This window comes from Adiantum capillus-veneris, chromosome 6 (genome assembly GCF_014529385.1).
Source record: "Adiantum capillus-veneris isolate H3 chromosome 6, ASM1452938v2, whole genome shotgun sequence".
Lineage (NCBI taxonomy): Eukaryota > Viridiplantae > Streptophyta > Polypodiopsida > Polypodiales > Pteridaceae > Adiantum > Adiantum capillus-veneris.
Window position 1 is genome coordinate 4,355,934 of NC_140936.1, and position 8,145 is coordinate 4,364,078.

Here is an 8,145-nt window from a genome sequence, read left to right on the forward strand (position 1 = left end):
AGATTAAACAATTGACCAAGTATCAATCAGTTTGGATCAATTCTGACCACAAAAACTTGGGGAAAACAAATTGCCGAGACGGAAAAGTTACAGTCCTTTAGGGGAATTGATGAATTTGAGATCGGGCAGGAATCTTCGGAATAATCAACCAAAACAAGGGGAACCAGCAAGTGTCATATCAACCGAGGGAAGTGTAAACCAAAGTTGGGTGCAACCATTAGAGCCGATCTTTGAAGGAAGTGTCTCTGATACTTCTTCGGAGAGATCTTACGAGATTTTCACCGAAAACTTGGAACACTTGAACCTGAACAACAGAGAAAATATGGCAGCAGGATCATCAAACCCTTCCGCCACCATGAAGCTATTGTTCATAAAATACCAGTACGACAATGAGCAAGGTGCCAAGATCTACAAAGATGGAATGGACCGCTATTGTGTAAAGATAGAAGAGAGACCTAGTGAGTTCAAGGACTTAGTGCCTGTGAGCTATAGCGGAGATAGATATCTAGATGACGAGGGTACCATGTACTTGGTAGTCCTAAACCCTAACATTGTGGACAAGTGGGGATTGATGGGCACCAAAGCCAAAATAGATGAAGAACTCGAGGAGAAAGCACCAATAATGAACTTCCCTAATGCGAGGTTAAGAAGAGAGAATGAAACTACAAGGATCAACACTGATAACATCTATGTGGGGCTATACAAATATAATAATGGGGAGCAAGATCTCTATTATAGATGTGAAGAACCCTACACCGGAGAGTTGACAGACCAAAAAAGACTCTATGTCTTTACCTACACAGAGGGATCAGAAGTGAAAATTGCCGCTTACGATAAGTATGGCAGGCAATACTCAACAATGGGCAAGAAAGAATTAGAAGGATATACATACTTTGGGGGACCACTACATCAGTATTATGTTACTTCTAGCTCACATAGACCAGCACCAACAACTGGAGTGCAAAACTCAATGACAACAGGAGGACAAAGAACTCAGGTTGCTGACTCTTTCAGCCAACCTTGGGACTCGAAGCTCGGACCAATGGGATCATTACATTCCAGAGAGTCAATGGAGACGAATCGAGGTAGTGCATTTCCAATCCCCACCTATACCACTCCAGGTCCAAGGTTTGAAGAGGAACCATCACATTTACCTCCCAGTAGTAGATTCAGGGCAGAGGAACCGACAAGGGTAACCCATGAAGTCCACGATGCTAGAGAAAGCTTTAGCCGAGACACAGGAGCAATGAGATTGGTAGCAGATCATAAACGGATGAGACCATCTCAAGTAGCGAAGTGTATGCCAAAGAAGTATGGTGGTTCGGGAGATCCGTATGCACATGTGTCACTCTTTAAGCAAGTCTTAAGAGCTGAGCAGATAACAGATTTCCATACACAATACGAGGGATTTGGTCTTACTCTAGAAGGTACGGCACTGACATGGTTTCAACCACTGAACATAGGGGGATTCCATGACATTGACCATTTGGTAAGAGAGTTTGCTGAGGAATTCTCAAAACGAGGGATTAAGCACAATACAGTCTCACAAATATATGCTTTTAAACAGAGAGAACACGAAAAAGTGAAGGAAGCTTCACTTCGCTTCAAACAATACATTGAGAGATGTCCAGTACGTGAACGACCACAAGATGACAGACTATCTGTTCTCTTTATTGAGGGACTGAGAAACAACACTCTCAAGAAGGACTTGCACTTGAAAGCTTGTACAAGTTTCGAGCAAGTAACGAGAGAAGCATTGTACTTAGTGGATAACTGTACGGTTTATGGAGAGGTGTCAGCGGATACAGATTTTGCATCCAGTAGCTCCTCCTCCGTAGCGAGCAAGACTACCACTAAAAAGAATGTTCAAACAACAACCATGCCAAATGTAGAGCAAATGATAGAAGATGCTCTAAAAAGGATGGCACCATACCAAAAACCATTGCCAAAACCACTGAAATGGTGTGCTATTGAACAAAAATGGACAAATCATCCAACAGAGGAGTGTTATTACAACAAAGGGTATGTAAGGGAGCGCCAGTATGCACCTCCTGCTCAATTAGCACCACCTCAGATACATCCAGTACCTCGATACCCAACGGGAAATGTACCAGGACCTATGGGGATAGAAAGACCGCAACCGGTATTGGGACAACAACCACCTTTACCAGGAGCAAGACCAGTGGGCATTAGATATGCACCAACCTTAGAGAATCAGGAAGAACAAGCCTTAGTGCCTGTTCAAGCCTATTACGAAGAATCGGGTGCACACATGTCTCCGACAGTGTATTACCCACCAGAAGAACCAAAACAACCAGAACCATGGGGCATGATGGGGAATGTTGGAACACCAACAGTTACAAGTGCTTCTGATGAAGAGAGATACAATTTGGACGCAAGAACATTGATGTTCATAGCTCATGGAGAGTTAACAGGACAAAGACCATCCTATCCACAAAGGACGAATCAAATAGGACCAAGACCAGCACTAGGACCCTGTTACAAGTGTGGGGGTGACCATCTGATGAATGTTTGCCCACATACGGAAATCATTAGAATTAACGCTTATTGCACTGAGTGTGGGGTTACTCACTTCATTGAGGATTGTTCAAAGAATCCAAAAAAGTGCAAAAGACGACATTGAATATGCTAGAAACTATTCCTACCAGCAGTGGGTCCGAAAATGAAACTCTGATACCAACGCAAGTTGTTACTAGAGCTCAAGCTAAGAAAACCACTAGAGAACCTGAGAATGGAAAGTTAGCGACTGAAGTGGTTAGTCAAGGACCGCGGAGTCAGAAAAACACATGGAAAGCTAGAAAAGCACGCATGAAGTTGAGAAAAGAACGTGAAGACGCTATTCTAGCTGAGGAACTAAAGCAAACTAAAGCTAGATTAGAAAAACTTGAGAGTCAAAACGGGAAACGAGAGATGAGCCCGGAAAGAACGAAACAAAAGAGTATCAAAGAAACAACGAGCTTAAGCTCAGGGGGATCAGTGCTAGTCGACAAAGTACACGAACCATTGGACGCACTGATGAGAGCTTACGAAGCTAGGTTAAAGAACAACCAAACACAAGAACAGAGATGGATGACATACCCAAACGCGGAATTGGAAAAGCAGAGACTTGAAATGTGCCAGAGAATGATCGAGACTGCACAAGCCTTATTAGAACCACCAAAAGAAACAATGAATTGTGGAAAGGAAAACCCAATTCAACAAGAGACTATCGTTTCACGGGTAGCTGAAAAGACTCCCAGTGCACAAAAGCCTGAAAATACACAAAAGGATGATTGCATAGTATTGAACACAACCGATCAGGAGATAGAGAGTTTTCATCCAGTCATACAGAGGAGTTACGGAAAAGATGAGGATTACAATGAATTTTGGAAACAAGTGAGAGAGGCAAACTTTGCAAACGAGCTAAGTTGCCAAGCTAATCAGACAAATTGGGAAAAGGACATCAGAAATCCTCCCATTGTGGAATTTGAGGCAGGATCTCAAGTGGACTTGGATCTGCAATCTTACTGGGGAGATGGGGGCTCTGTTAGAACAATGGAGAGCAAACCTCATTCATTGAAAACCTTACCTTCATACTTAGGAGAGTATGAAGCAAAATCCGAGATTAGAGCACTTCCCTCACGAAGAATCTCATCAGAAAAAGTCATGGACTCGCAAGGATTGATAGAGATTTTGTCAACACTAGTGACATGCACTATCACTTTAGCTGAGCTTTTGAGGCTAAGACCACATATGTGGACCATTGTAGGAAAATGCTTGGAGAAATTCGGGATAAAAGATCCAACATCGAGATTGCAAGAGAGCATAGAGGAGCTGAGCAAGCCACAAAAGAACGCTAAGCCTGTACCCTTAAACAAGGTCGGAGAGTATTGCGAAGGTGAAGAGGGGAATACAACCTTACTAGTTGAATTCCACGGAGTGAAGACGATGGCAATACTAGACAGCGGAGCAGGGGTAGCCATTGCTACAAAAGAAATCTGGAAAAAATGGGGGAAACCAGCAATAAGGAAGACTAGGTTGAAACTCCAATTAGCGGATGGAAACATGGAGAAACCTATGGGGTTATTAGAGAAAGTTGTAGTGACTTCTTGCGGCATTGAATACGAACATACTTTTGCTATTGTCGATTTTGGCAAGGAGAATAACTATGATATCATATTGGGAAGACCATTCATGAGACAATTAAAAATGGTCCAAGATTGGGGCTACGATCACATATACTTGAGAAATATGGAAACCACTACACGTGTGAACCTGAAAGACCATAGCTACAAAGATGTGAACCGAACACCGGTAGAGGAGTTTGATTCAGCTACTTTGGCGGGATCCAAATTTCCAGCTTGGTTAGGTAAGCCCAAGGAGTTATGGATGTGTGGGGCTTCGAGATGTGGAAGTCTAACGAGAGAAGAAGATGTTTTAGAGAGGGCTATCGAAGACGAAAATTATATAAGAGAACCCTTTCCAGAGGACACGTTTGAACCATTAGAATGGACACACATTCTAGCAACCCTATATGTTTGTGCAATTTCGGATGGTCCCACAACGCAATTTTGCGATAAGGACGGGTATGATGTGGTTCCTTACTTCATGTTGAGAACTGTACTCGAAAAAGAAACTGAAAAGAACGATACACTGGAAAAGGAAGATGAAGAAGAGGTGTTTCACGACATTCCCAATCATCCAGAGTGGGGAAATGAAGCAGACAACGAGTCAACGGACAATTCAAGCGGAAACGAAGAAACTATAACGGATGTCCGATTTTATGATTTTCTGAACCAAACTAAACAACGCCAGAAACGCTATAGAGCAAAGAGAAAAACAAAGGGGGTTAGAACCAATCCGATGCCTAGAATAAAAGGAAAAAATCAATTCCTAATGCTAGTAAAGGCTGAAGATTGTGTTAAGGATAAGATTTCTGGAAGAATGAGAGGCAGTGATCAAAAGAGCTTACGAAAAGACAAAAGAGGCTCAAGAAATCAAGTTCAAAAGAATGGAACGAAAACTGAAACAGAAAAATCAAAAAAGAACAAGCGCAACAGAGAATACACGGAGTCCAAGTTAGAACGTAGAAACAAGTACAGAGAGCTCAAGAAAACTATGAAGGAAGTTTGGACGACAGAAATTGAGAGTGGAGAGGACGAAAACGCCAAAATAAAGGAAAACATGGATGTTCCCTCTCACTACAGGAAATTCACAATAGAAAATAGGAAGGTGGTATTGACCCCACCTATTCGGGAGAGAAAGGAGAACGAATCTTATGATGGACCGGAGGATGCAAAAAAAGTTGATTTAGCAGCTCCAGGTGAGACACCTAGACCGGTCTACATAGCCACAGATTTGTCTCCAGGCGAGGAAGAGAGACTTTTGAGTCTTCTCAGAGAGTATAGGGATGTGTTTGCATGGTCTTATAAGGACTTAAAGGGAGTTGACCCATCGATATGCCAACACTCAATCCCACTGAAACAAGACGCAAAGCCTAGCAGACAGAGACCATACACATATAATGATACTTTTGCTAAGCGAATCAAGGAAGAGATAGATAAGCTAATGGAAGCTGAATTCATATACGAGATTGAACATACCGATTGGGTATCTCCGATTGTGGTAGTACCTAAGAAGAACGGAAAACTCCGAGTGTGTGTCAACTTAAAGAAAGTGAATGCTGCAACAATCAGGGACAATTATCCCCTGCCGATAACTGATCATGTTCTAGAGCGTGTATCAGGGAAAACAACATACTCCTTTCTTGATGGTTTTTCAGGATATAACCAGCTAGCCATAGCACCAGAAGATCAACATAAAACAGCTTTTGCAACGGAGTGGGGAATTTATGCTTATCGGGTTATGCCTTTTGGTCTAACCAATGCTCCCGCAACCTTCCAGAGGCTGATGACGCATGCTTTCAAAGCATACTTAAGGCTGTTTCTAGAAATCTACATGGATGACTTATGTGTACATTCTCTACTGAGAGATGAGCATCTAGAACACCTAAGAAAAGTATTTGAGAAATGTAGGACATATCGCATTTGTCTCAATCCTGAGAAATGTGTGTTTATGGTCCGACAGGGCAGAATTCTGGGACATATTGTCTCACAAAACGAATATCCACGGATTTAGAGAAGATAAAAGTTATAGTGGATATGCCTAGACCAACCAATGCGAAACAAGTACAGAGCTTTATGGGACATTGCGGATATTATAGACGATTCATTTACATGTACGCTATAATAGGCCAACCACTTTACAGGCTAATAGTGAACTTTGAATGGACAGAGGAGTGTGAGGAATCGTTCAAGAAATTGAAAGAGGCACTCATTACTGCTCCAGTCTTGAAATCACCAGATTGGGAGAAGATATTCCATGTGCACATAGATGCTTCGGCATATGCAATAGGATGTATTCTGGCTCAGCCAGAAGAAGGAAACATGGATTTTCCTATCTGTTACGCCAGTCGACAGCTCAACAATGCAGAGAAGAATTACACCACAACAGAGCGAGAAGGATTAGGAATGATCTATGCTGTGAAGAAATTTCGGCATTATCTTCTAGCCAACAAGTTTGTGTTTTTTACGGATCACCAAGCCTTGCTCTACCTAGTGAATAAACCATGCAATACCGGGAGAATAGTGAGATGGTTCATTATCTTACTGGAATTCGACTTCACGGTAGTAGTAAAGAAAGGAAAAACACATCTTAGAGCTGATCATCTTTCGCGATTGACGAATGGAGAAGACCCTATAGGAGTAGATGACGACATGCCAGACGCGTACTTGTTCAACATAGAAATGATACCGAGGTGGTCTCAAAATGTCGTTAACCTATTAACCTATGGAGGAGAGTTCGATAGAAGAGAATACAACCTGAAACATATTGCTATTCAGCAATCCAAGAATCTTCAATTGGTTGCAGGAAGGTTGTATCAATTGGGAAATGATCATGTTTTACGACTATGCATCAATCCTGAGGAATATAGTATATATCTGCGCGAAGCACATGTTCAGGAATGTGCATTTCATTGTTCAAGAAGGAACACATATAGGAATTTGTTACAATTGGGAGTCTATTGGCCAGGAATGAAAGAAAGCGTACATGAATATGTCACTGTATGTATTGTATGTTCATCAAAACCGCCAGCCGAGTATTCGACATTATATCAGATAATGATCGCTCCGGAATGGAGTCAGTATATTGTTGAATATCTCACAAATAGAACTTTCCCAGAAGGAACGTCAAAAGCTCGTCAGAAATCTGTAGAGACAGAAGCTAGAGATTACGCTTTAATAGGAGATCAACTCTATAAGAGAGGTAAAGACAACCAGCTTAGGATTTGCGCATCAGAGTCTGAGTATGTGATAATCCTAGAGCAAGCTCATGGAGGAGTAGGTGGAGGCCATTTCTCAGGTGATAAGACAGCAAAACTTGTCTTAGCCGCAGGAATATGGTGGCCAACATTACATATGGACGCTGAGGAATACGTTAAACGGTGTGATGACTGTCAGCGGACCAAAGTACCACTTAAAAGAGATGATATGCCGCTTAGACCAATGATGGGGGCAAGAGCTTTTGCAAAATGGGGGATTGATTATGTCGGACCCATTTCACCTCCTGCATATAAGACTCATGCACAATACATCATTGTGGCTACAGACTATCTAACAAAGTGGGTCGAAGCAAAGGCAACTCAAAAAGCAGATGCCAGGACCACGGCACAATTTCTATATGAATACGTCTTTGTACGATATGGATTGCCAATAGAAATTGTGAGTGATCGAGGCACACATTTTATAAATGAAGTGATAAAGATCCTTCTAGATGAATTCATGGTAATCCATAGGAAATCAGCCCCGTATCATCCACAAGCAAACGGACAAGCTGAAGCAACAAACAAAACCATATGCACGGTCCTTACGAAGATTGTATCTGAGTCGAGAACTGACTGGGACCAGAAGTTGCATTCAACATTATGGGCATATAGGGTAGCATATAAAACATCAATAGGAACAACCCCATATAACATGGTTTTTGGGCTAAATGCTATCTTACCAATAGAATTCTTGATTTCAACCTTAAGGGTGGCTAAGGATCTAGAGTGGACAGGGCACGAGCTCTCTGATAGAATAGATG